The sequence below is a fragment of the Hyla sarda genome, chromosome 3 (assembly GCF_029499605.1).
Source record: "Hyla sarda isolate aHylSar1 chromosome 3, aHylSar1.hap1, whole genome shotgun sequence".
Lineage (NCBI taxonomy): Eukaryota > Metazoa > Chordata > Amphibia > Anura > Hylidae > Hyla > Hyla sarda.
The window spans coordinates 79,042,821-79,053,572 of NC_079191.1; positions in this window are offsets into that span (position 1 = coordinate 79,042,821).

Consider the following 10,752-nt stretch of genomic DNA (forward strand, 5'->3'; position numbering starts at 1 on the left):
GACACATGACGTACCGGTACGTCATGTGTCCGCTCCCGATCTATAACATTCAACACCGCGTCTAAAGTGAAGGTGAAAGCATGCCGGCTAGCTCAGTGGGCTGTTCCGGATAGCCGCGGCGAAATTGCGGCATCTTGAACAGCTTACAGGACAGCAGGAGGGTCCTTACCTGTCTCCTCGCTGTCCGATCGCCGAATGACTGCTCAGTGCCTGAGATCCAGGCATGAGCAGTCAAGCGGCAGAATCATCGATCACTGGTTTCCTATGAGAAACCAGTGATCAATGCAATAGATCAGTGTGTGCAGTATTATAGCCCCCTATGGGAGCTATAACACTGCAAAAAAAAAAAGTGAAAAAAAAAAGTGAATAAAGATCATTTAACCCCTTCACTATTAAAAGTTTGAATCACCCCCCTTTTCTAAACATATATGGTATTGCCGCATGTGGAAATGTCCGAATTATAAAAATATATCGTTATGCACGATCAATGGCGTACGCGCAAAAAAATTCAAAAGTCCAAAATAGTGCATTTTTGGTCACTATTTATATCATGAAAAAATGAATAAAAAGCGATCAATAAGTCCTATCAATGCAAAATTTCAGATCATGGCGCAAAAAATTAGCCCTCATACCGCCCCATACGCAGAAAAATAAAAAAGTTATAGGGGTCAGAAGATGACAATTTTAAACGTATTAATTTTCCTGCATGTAGTTATGATTTTTTCCAGAAGTACGACAAAATCAAACCTATCTAAGTAGGGTATCGTTTTAATCATATGAACCTACAGAATTAAGATAAGGTGTCTTCTTTACTGAAAAATGTACTACGTAGAAACGGAAGCCTGGTTTTTTTTTTCAATTTTGTCTTACAATGATTCTTTTTTCCATTTCGCCGTAGATTTTTGGGCAAAATGAATGACATCATTACAAAGTAGAATTAGTGGCGCAAAAAATAAGCCATCATATGGATTTAGGTGCAAAATTGAAAGAGTTATTATTTTTTAAAGGAAAGGAGGAAAAAACGAAAATGCAAAAACGGAAAAACCCTCGGTCCTTAAGGGGTTAAACAGATTTGTAAATTACTTCTATTAAAAAATCTTACTCCTTCCAGTACTTACTCCAGTACTTCCAGTATTTCCAGTAACTACTGAATACTACAGAGGAAATTATTTTCTTTTTGGAACACAGTGCTCTCTGCTGACAGCTCTGTCCATTTTAGAAACTGTCCAGAGCAGCAAATGTTTGCTATGGGGATTTTCTCCTACTCTGGACAGTTCTTAAAAGGGGCAGATATGTAAGCAGAGAGCACCGTGCTCGTGATTCAGGAGAGAGTTCTGTGTTCCAAAAAGAAAATAATTTCCTCTGTTGTATTCAGCAGCTTATAAGTACTGGAAGGATTAAGATTTTTTAATAGAAGTCATTTGCAAATCTGTTTAACTTCCTGGCACCAGTTGATTTAAATAAAAAATAAAAAAAATAAAAAAAATTCCACCGGAGTATCCCTTTAACCCCTTAAGGACACATGACGTTCTCATACGTCTCCATTTCCGAGTCCTTAAGGACACATGACGTATGAGAACGTCATGTGTTTTACCGGCCCCCCGCAACCATCTGGAGCGGAGCCGGTCCCCGATGCCTGCTGAAATCGTTCAGCAGGCATCGGGGCATATCGCCCAGGGGGGTCATTATGACCCCCTATGTCGGCGATGGCCGCAGATCGCTGGACAATTCAGTCCAGCGATCTGCGGCGGATTCCGGGTCAATCGGGTCTCCAGTGACCCGGTGACCCGGAATTATTGGCTGATCGGGGCCGTCAGAGACGGCCCCGATCAGCCAGAGCCAGCAGGGGTGAGGTGGCACTGGTGCCACCTCACGATCGCCCTGATTCGTCGGCCGGATTACCGGCCGACCAATCAGGGCGCCTGCTGCGGGTGTCACTCCCGCAACCCGCTCCGCCCCTCTTCCGGAGGACGTGAGCGGGTGCGGGACGTGCACCCCGGGTGCTGGGGACCCCGATCCCCGGCGCCCCTGTTGGGATCGGGGCCCCAGAAGCAGCGGCGGTGGCGGAGACGACGAGGGACTGACCTGTGCGGCTGGATCGTTGGAGGTGAGTGACAGCCTCTGCTGTTGCTTAGCAACAGCTCCCAGCATGCAACAAGGGCATGCTGGGAGCTGTAGTTATGCAACAGCAGGAGGCAGACCACCACAACTCCCAGCATGCCCTTATGGGCATGCTGGGACTTGTAGTCTTGCAACAGCTGGAGGCACATTCTTTCTATGGAAAAGTGTACCTTCAGCTGTTGTGTAACTACAACTCCCAGCTTGCACAATCAGCTAAAGTGCATGCTGGGAGTTGTAGTGGTGCATCAGCTGGTTGCATAACTACAACTCCCAGCATGCCCGTTGGCTGTCGGTGACTGCTGAGAGTTGTAGTTTTGCAACAGCTGAAGGCACACTGAGTTAAGTAGCAAACCAGTGTGTCTCCAGCTGTTGCATAACTACAATCCCCAGCATCCCCAGCCAAAGTAGTATGCCTCCAGCTGTTGCATAACTACAACACCCAGCATGCCCTTCCGCTGTCCGTACATGCTGGGGGTTGTAGCTTTTGCAACAGCTGAAGGCACACTGGTTGCAAAACACTGAGTTTGTTACCAAACTCGGTGTTTCACAACCAGTGTGCCTCCAGCTGTTGCAAAACTACAACTCCCAGCATGCACTGATAGTACTGGTACGCCACTGTTTCCAAAACGGAGCCTCCAGCGGTTGCAAAACTACAACTCCCAGCATGCACTGATAGACCGTACATGCTGGGAGTTGTAGTTTTGCAACAGCTGGATGTTCCCCCCCCCCCAATGTGAACGTACAGGGTACACTCACATGGGCGGAGGATTACTGTAAGTATCCGGCTGCAAGTTTGAGCTGCGTCAAATTTTCTGCCGTAGCTCAAACTGCCAGCGAGAAACTACTGTGAACCCCCGCCCGTGCGACTGTACCCTAAAAATAAAAATGAAAAACGTCTGGTACGCCACTGTTTCCAAAACGGAGCCTCCAGCTGTTGCAAAACAACTACTCCCAGTATTGCCAGATAGCCGTTGACTGTCCAGGCATGCTGGGAGTTTTACAACAGCTGGAGGCACCCTGTTTGGGAATCACTGGCGTAGAATACCCCTATGTCCACCCCTATGCAAGTCCCTAATTTAGGCCTCAAATGCGCATGGCGCTCTCACTTTGGAGCCCTGTCGTATTTCAAGGCAACAGTTTAGGGCCACATATGGGGTATCGCCGTACTCGGGAGAAATTGGGCTTCAAATTTTGGGGGATATTTTCTGCTATTACCCTTTTAAAAAATGTAAAATTTTTGGGAAAACAAGCATTTTAGGTAAAAAAAATATATATTTTTTTACATATGCAAAAGTCGTGAAACACCTGTAGGGTATTAAGGTTCAAATTACCCCTTGTTACGTTCCCCAAGGGGTCTAGTTTCCAAAATAGTATGCCATGTGTTTTTTTTTTGCTGTCCTGGCATCATAGGGGCTTCCTAAATGCGGCATGCCCCCAGAGCAAAATTTGCTTTCAAAAAGCCAAATGTGACTCCTTCTCTTCTGAGACCTGTAGTGCGCCAGCAGAGCACTTTTCACACCCATGTGGGGTGTTTTCTGAATCGGGAGAAATTGGGCTTCAAATTTTGGGGGGTATTTTCCGCTATTACCCTTTTTAAAAATGTAAACATTTTGGGAAAACAAGCATTTTAGTTAAAAAAAATTTTTTTTTTTTTTACATATGCAAAAGTCGTGAAACACCTGTAGGGCATTAAGGTTCACGTTACCCCTTGTTACGTTCCCCGAGGGGTCTAGTTTCCAAAATGGTATGCCATGTGTTTTTTTTTTGCTGTTCTGGCACCATAGGGGCTTCCTAAATGCGGCATGCCCCCAGAGCAAAATTTGCTTTCAAAAAGCCAAATGTGACTCCTTCTCTTCTGAGACCTGTAGTGCACCAGCAGAGCACTTTTCACCCCCATGCGAGGTGTTTTCTATATCGGGAGAAATTGGGCTTCAAATTTTGGGGGGTATTTTCTGCTATTACCCTTTTTAAAAATGTAAAATTTTTGGGAAACCAAGCATTTTAGGTAAAAAAAATATATATTTTTTTTACATATGCAAAAGTCGTGAATCACCTGTAGGGTATTAAGGTTCACATTACCCCTTGTTACGTTCCCTGAGGGGTCTAGTTTCCAAAATGGTATGCCACGTGTTTTTTTTTGCTGTCCTGGCACCATAGGGGCTTCCTAAATGCGGCATGCCCCCCAAAAACCATTTGTCGCTCCTTCCCTTCTGAGCCCTCTACTGCGCCCGCCGAACAATTAACATAGACATATGAGGTATGTGCTTACTCGAGAGAAATTGGGTTTCAAATACAAGTAAAAATTTTCTCCTTTTTATCCCTTGCAAAAATTCAAAAATTGGGTCTACAAGAACATGCGAGTGTAAAAAATGAAGATTTTGAATTTTCTCCTTCACTTTGCTGCTATTCCTGTGAAACACCTAAAGGGTTAATACACTTACTGAATGTTTTTTTGAATACTTTAGGGGGTGTAGTTTTTATAATGGGGTCTTTTATGGGGTATTTCTAATATGAAGACCCTTCAAATCCACTTCAAAACTGAACTGGTCCCTGAAAAATAGTGAGTTTGAAAATTTTGTGAAAAATTTCAAAATTGCTACTGAACTTTGAAGCCCTATGGTGTCTTCCAAAAGTAAAAACTCATAAATTTTATGATGCAAACATAAAGTAGACATATTGTATATGTGAACCCCAAAAAAATATATTTTGAATATCCATTTTCCTTACAAGCAGAGAGCTTCAAAGTTAGAAAAATGCAAAATTTTCATTTTTTTCATCAAATTTTGGGATTTTTCACCAAGAAAGGATGCAAGTTACCATAAAATTTTACCACTAAGTTAAAGTAGAATATGTCACGAAAAAACAATCTCGGAATCAGAATGATAACTAAAAGCATCCCAGAGTTATTAATGTTTAAAGTGACAGTGGTCAGAATTGCAAAAAACGCTCCGGTCCTTAAGGTATAAAATGGCCTGGTCCTTAAGGGGTTAAGTAGGCATTGACCTACCTTAATGTTCTCAATATTCATAGCCTTCTTCATATCTACTGTTATTACAATTACTCTGTGACTCTATTTATATAGATAAACACTGGCAATGTTCCATTGCTCAATATGGTCATACGAGCAGGATGATATGTACTGCGCTTGCGCTGAAGACCGTAGCAAAATTTCCTCTGCCCGGCCGGCCGCCTGAGTTTGTGAACACGGAACATGTGAAAAGACGCATGTGCAAGCTCGTCTGACGTCATCTAATCCTCGGCTTCACAGGGAAACATCTCGAGATCTGAAGAAACACGGACGTAGTTCCGGTCCTGCGCTCTCTCTTTATTTACAAGAGGATATTACGTGATGAAGAGATAATGGGGGGCGTATGTTTGACAATAGAATTACTGTAAGTAGAGTTTGACAGTAGAATTACTGGGTAGTCACAGCCCACTTTTGATGTTAATATGATAACACTGAACAATATACCAATGTATTTGAAGATCAGAACATGGTTTTATATTGGACACAATCTATTGCTTATCACTGATGATTTATTATGTACCTATGTGGATCACATTGTATATCTTTTGCATAAAATTGTATCAGTTTATATGAATACATCATGCAAATTGAAGTCACTGATGTCATGAATGAGCACCAGATAAAAGGAAGTTATGTAAAATGTGTAATTGGCTTGAGAAAGGTCACATTGTGAAGACCGAAACGTAGCACTGTAACAAGGATTGGTGAATAAACCACGCTATTTTTGTTACTTTGGAGTGCCGCTTCTTTTTCTTTTGTACAGGTTGGTCACGGGGCATTGAGTCCTGCCCTCAGCTGCTGAGCACCCATCTTGACCCAGAGTCCTTAAACACAGTGCCGATTCTTTCAGTAAACCACAATGCCATGACTGTTGACTACAACCTCCATGTGCATGGAAAAAATAATCTTAAAAATTCTGCTCTACGCTATCTACTTCAACTCACACTAGTCAACCACTATGCTACCACCATCACCCTTGAGGGTGTACCCTCCAGCCAGGCCTGGTCCGCCTGGCTGGGGAAAAATTTTAAAAATACTAATTTTGTCCCTGTTTGGTACATGTGCTACATCATGCGATCAAACATTTGGGGTCTGTTTTTTGAGTGGATCTCAGTGATGTGAAAATCTTTTTAAACCTGTTACTTCCAGCCAGGCCTGCATTTGAGCAGCCATTCATATTCTTGTCTTTAAGAGTTCAGCACTGGAATAGAATCGCTGTATGGCAAAAATTATCTAGTCCTAATCCCTCTTCTTGAAACAACTCCAATTCAAGCTAGGGTGTTGGAAGAAGTGTGGTTTCTTTTCTCCATTTTAGGGGGCAGGCCATAGCTGAATTGTTCGGCAGTAGCACACATAAATGACTTCTTTCCTTTGCCTGTCCAATCACAGCAAAGCACACAACCTTCTCTTCTCTACTATGCCATGACACAATGCTGGTCAAAATGCACTGAACAGGCTGGCCCTGTCCTGGGCTGAGGATTTACACAGTACATGACAATAGATGGTATGTGGGGAGTAGAAATTACTCATGAACTGGCTTTTGCAAAGTGTCAGGTGAACATAAGAAATAAATTACAATAAGCATTGAATAGCTACTGGAGACAAGCTTGCAGACTAAAGAGAGGCAGCATTGTGTACATACAGCAGCAGCACAGCAATGATAGGGTTGCAAAACGCTCTTAAACTGGAGCTGCCGAGAGAGAAGCCTTGATTTACCTTGCATGGGCATTAAAGATCCTCTGGAAAAAAGAATAATTTGCAAGTACATTGCCCCCCCCCCCCCTTCCCTTTCTCTCTCTCTCCTCACCTCCACTTTCTGTGTTCTGTCTTACTGTGACTGTTACTAAAGACATTTTGAGCCTAACAACAGGCAATGAACAGTTCATATTAGGGAAAGAACACAGCTAGTGGCCAATATTTTAATGCTATATTTTTCTGAGGTATTTTGTAGTTAATGAGGGGATTCACAAAAATGTTTGGAGTCACATAGGCTATCAAATGAAGAAAAGTTAAATTGCCCATGACCATTTTATTTTTTAATTTTTTTAATGGGAGCTCAAGGTGGAACTGAATGGAAGTTTTCCAACCAAAAAATGACATTTATTTTTTCTGGTCAACAAAAACCTAACTTGATTTAAGAAAACCACACAAGTGTTATCACATCTCCCACTGCGGTAAAACCATGTTCTTTATGTGAAAATCTGCAAGGTTTCTGTAAAATAAATAAAATAAAATAACAATTGGATTTTATTCATGTGAACTTGTTCTTGTTGCATTGTGAATACATCCTATATTGGTAAAGAGTTCCCCAGCACGATACAGGTTATCTGTAATGATTCTTACTCTATCAGCCATTTTCATCAATCACATTTTCATGATTCCTGTGTTATATTATTTACACCTTAAAAAAATTATAACATCTCAGGTTTCCCTAATAAACTTCTACAAAATTGCAATGAAAAAAAATAAATAAATAAAAATAAAAAAAATAAAGCAATTATAAAACCAGAACCTTTTTTATTATTATTTTTTGCACAGTGGTGACCAGATTTGTCCCAGAGAAAGGAGATCCTCTCCCCAAATTATCATAAAAATAATTAGTGATTGATAAAGCAGGAAGAACAGGATACCCTGGCCATTAATCACACTGACAGCAAACGACAGGCTGAAGCCTTTAGCAAGAGATTCCAAATGAACTGCAGAAACCTTTTACTGAATATAAATACAAGTCACCACGCAGACCAGGCATCCTCCAGAATATAATATCAGTTCATATTAGGAACAGATGATGGTAATGGCGGTGAACATCATTTCATTTGTAATGTGCTACAAATGTAGCGGGAAGGTTTTCATGCCTTAAAGGGGTACTCCAGTGTAAAAACAAATGTTTTCAAATCAACTGGTGCCAGAAAGTTACACAGGTTTGTACATTACTTCTATTTAAAAATCTTAATCCTTCCAGTATTTATCAGCTGCTGTATACTACAGAGTAATTTCTTTTCTGTCTGACCACAGTGCTCTCTGCTGACACCTCTCTCTGTCCATGTCAGGAACTGTCCAGGGCAGGAACAAATCCCTATAGCAAACTGCTCTGGACAGTTCCTACATGGACAGAGGTGTCAGCAGAGTGCACTGTGGTCAGACTGGAAAGAGCTACTCAAATTACTCTGGAAGATACCGCAGCTGATAAGTACTGGAAGAATTAAGATATTAAATTAGAACTAATTTACAAATCTGTATAACTTTCTGGCACAAGCTGATTAGATTTTTTCTTTCCCCCGGAGTACCCCTTTAAGGTTTTTAAGGTATCACACGCACTAACCTGGTATACAGGCTTGTAGTGTGGGTGACACTGATCAAAAAGATACTTTTTTGTGGTATGCTAATGAGCTGCTTGGGGCATGGGTGGAGCTGCAGTAGCTTCCCCGGACATGGTGACGTCACTGTCTGCACTCTGCCTGGCTCATGGAGTCTGTGCTGCTGTGTCAAAGAGAAAGCGAGTAGGAAGGGTAGAATATAAATATTGATGAACCAGGCAGAGTGCCGACCTACAGCAGTGACGTGACATAGCTTCGTAGCAGTGACTGATTTCCTTAAGGGAAATATGTAAAAATAGTGCAGCCAGAACTTGATGACCAAATACTAACACCTGCTGGAAAAACATACAACAACAAAAAACGTGGTCTCAAATGGCTGGAGGTGCTCAACCCCAAATGCAGTTGTGCATATATACTGGGGGAGCAGATCTTGCCCTTGTAGTCCGTTGCTAGGGGCGATCCCCAGCATAAAAATGCATACAATGGTGGATGCCTGCAGCGGACTACAAGTGCCACAATAGATTCCTACACCAGATAAATGGTGTGGATGTGTAACAATTAGAATAATACAATACAGTATTGTATTATTGTACAGTATATGTAATATTCTAATTGTTACACATCCACAACATTTATCTGGTGTAGGATTCTATTGTGGCACTTGTAGTCCGCTGCAGGCATCCTCCATTGTATGCATTTTTATGCTGGGGATCGCCCCTAGCAACGGACTACAAGGGCAGGATCTGCTCCCCCAGTATATATGCACAACTGCATTTGGGGTTGAGCACCTCCAGCCATTTGAGACCACGTTTTTTGTTGTTGTTTGTAAATTTATACTTGGAGGTGTGTAAACTCCATATGTTAATGCGCCGTGAACATTTTCCAGGCAGCATTAGGGTTGCACCTGTGAGGCCATGCACCTATATCAGCCAACTTGGGTGGGGCTTGTAGCCTCTCTCCCCCCTCCCATTGTATGTGTGCTCAGTCACACTTGAGGGAACTGGGAGCAGGCTGCATGTCGACCTAGTGCTGCTGTAATTGCCCACTGGCCCCTGGTTTTTGCTTATTACGCACAGGTAGGTTAGCGTTAGGTCCCGTGCCATCTGAGAAACCTTGGCGCTGGTGTGCGGGCTCTGGTGTGTCCTTAATATAAGGATACACTGGCGAATGTCTCAATTTTAACATCAGTGTTGAGGGATTAGCCAATGTCATTGTATACATCTACCACAGTAGTGCACCTAAATTTCTGTATTGTAGTATGCTGGAAAAACATGATGCAATATAGAAGTATCATATTGTCCACCAGTGCAACCATTTTACTATTGCCCCTTTTCTTTTCAAATAAAAAGGAAAGCAGATGTGTAGATAATCTAAAAGAATAGCTTCTCAACAGGATTCTGGGCATACCTGTTATGTCTATAGATTTTTCCAGCCCTGAGATATACACTTTCTAGTGATTTTATTAGGCACATCTGTTCAATTGCTTGTCAATATTAATAGCTAATCAGCCAATCAAATGGCTGCAATCCAATGTGTTTAGGCATGTAGAAATAGTCAAGACAACTTGCTGAAGTTCAAACCGAGCATCAGAATGGGGAAGAAAGAGGATTTGGTTGCCAAACAGGCTGGTATGAACATTTAAGAAATGGTTAATCTATTATTTTGATGGTCTACACAAAATGGTCCTAAAAAGAGAAGATTTCTACTGAGCAGCAGATGTGTGGATCAAAATGATGGCCGAGCAGAATGGGTTAACTGATTTAAGATGGCAAAAAGGCAACTCAAAAAACTACTTGTTACAACAAAGGTGTGCAGAATACTATCTATGAATACACAACACTTCCAACTAGAGATGAGCGAACTTTTGAAAATTCAATAGGGCCCATTCGTTGAATTTTCCGAAAAAATTTGGTTCGATCAGAATTTATTTGCGGCAAATCTACATATAAAATGGCTATTTCTGGTCTAGAAAGAGTCTAAATAGGGGTGTAGAACATTTTGCTTTGTTCTAACACGCATATGGAGTGTGCTGGGGTAGTGATATAACACTGTTATTCAGTATGACATGCAGATTACAGACATCACTTTTAGAATCACTGCCGCAGAGTGGCACAAGGACAGAGCATGGTGGTGGCATTAGTGTGAGGAGAACATATAGTGGCTGAATGACACAGCGAGGAGGTGTTGGCAGCATGAGGAGACCATATAGTAGCTGAATGACACAACTTGGATGTGGCTGAAGCATGAGGAGACCATTTAGTGGCTGAAAGATACAGTATGGAGGTG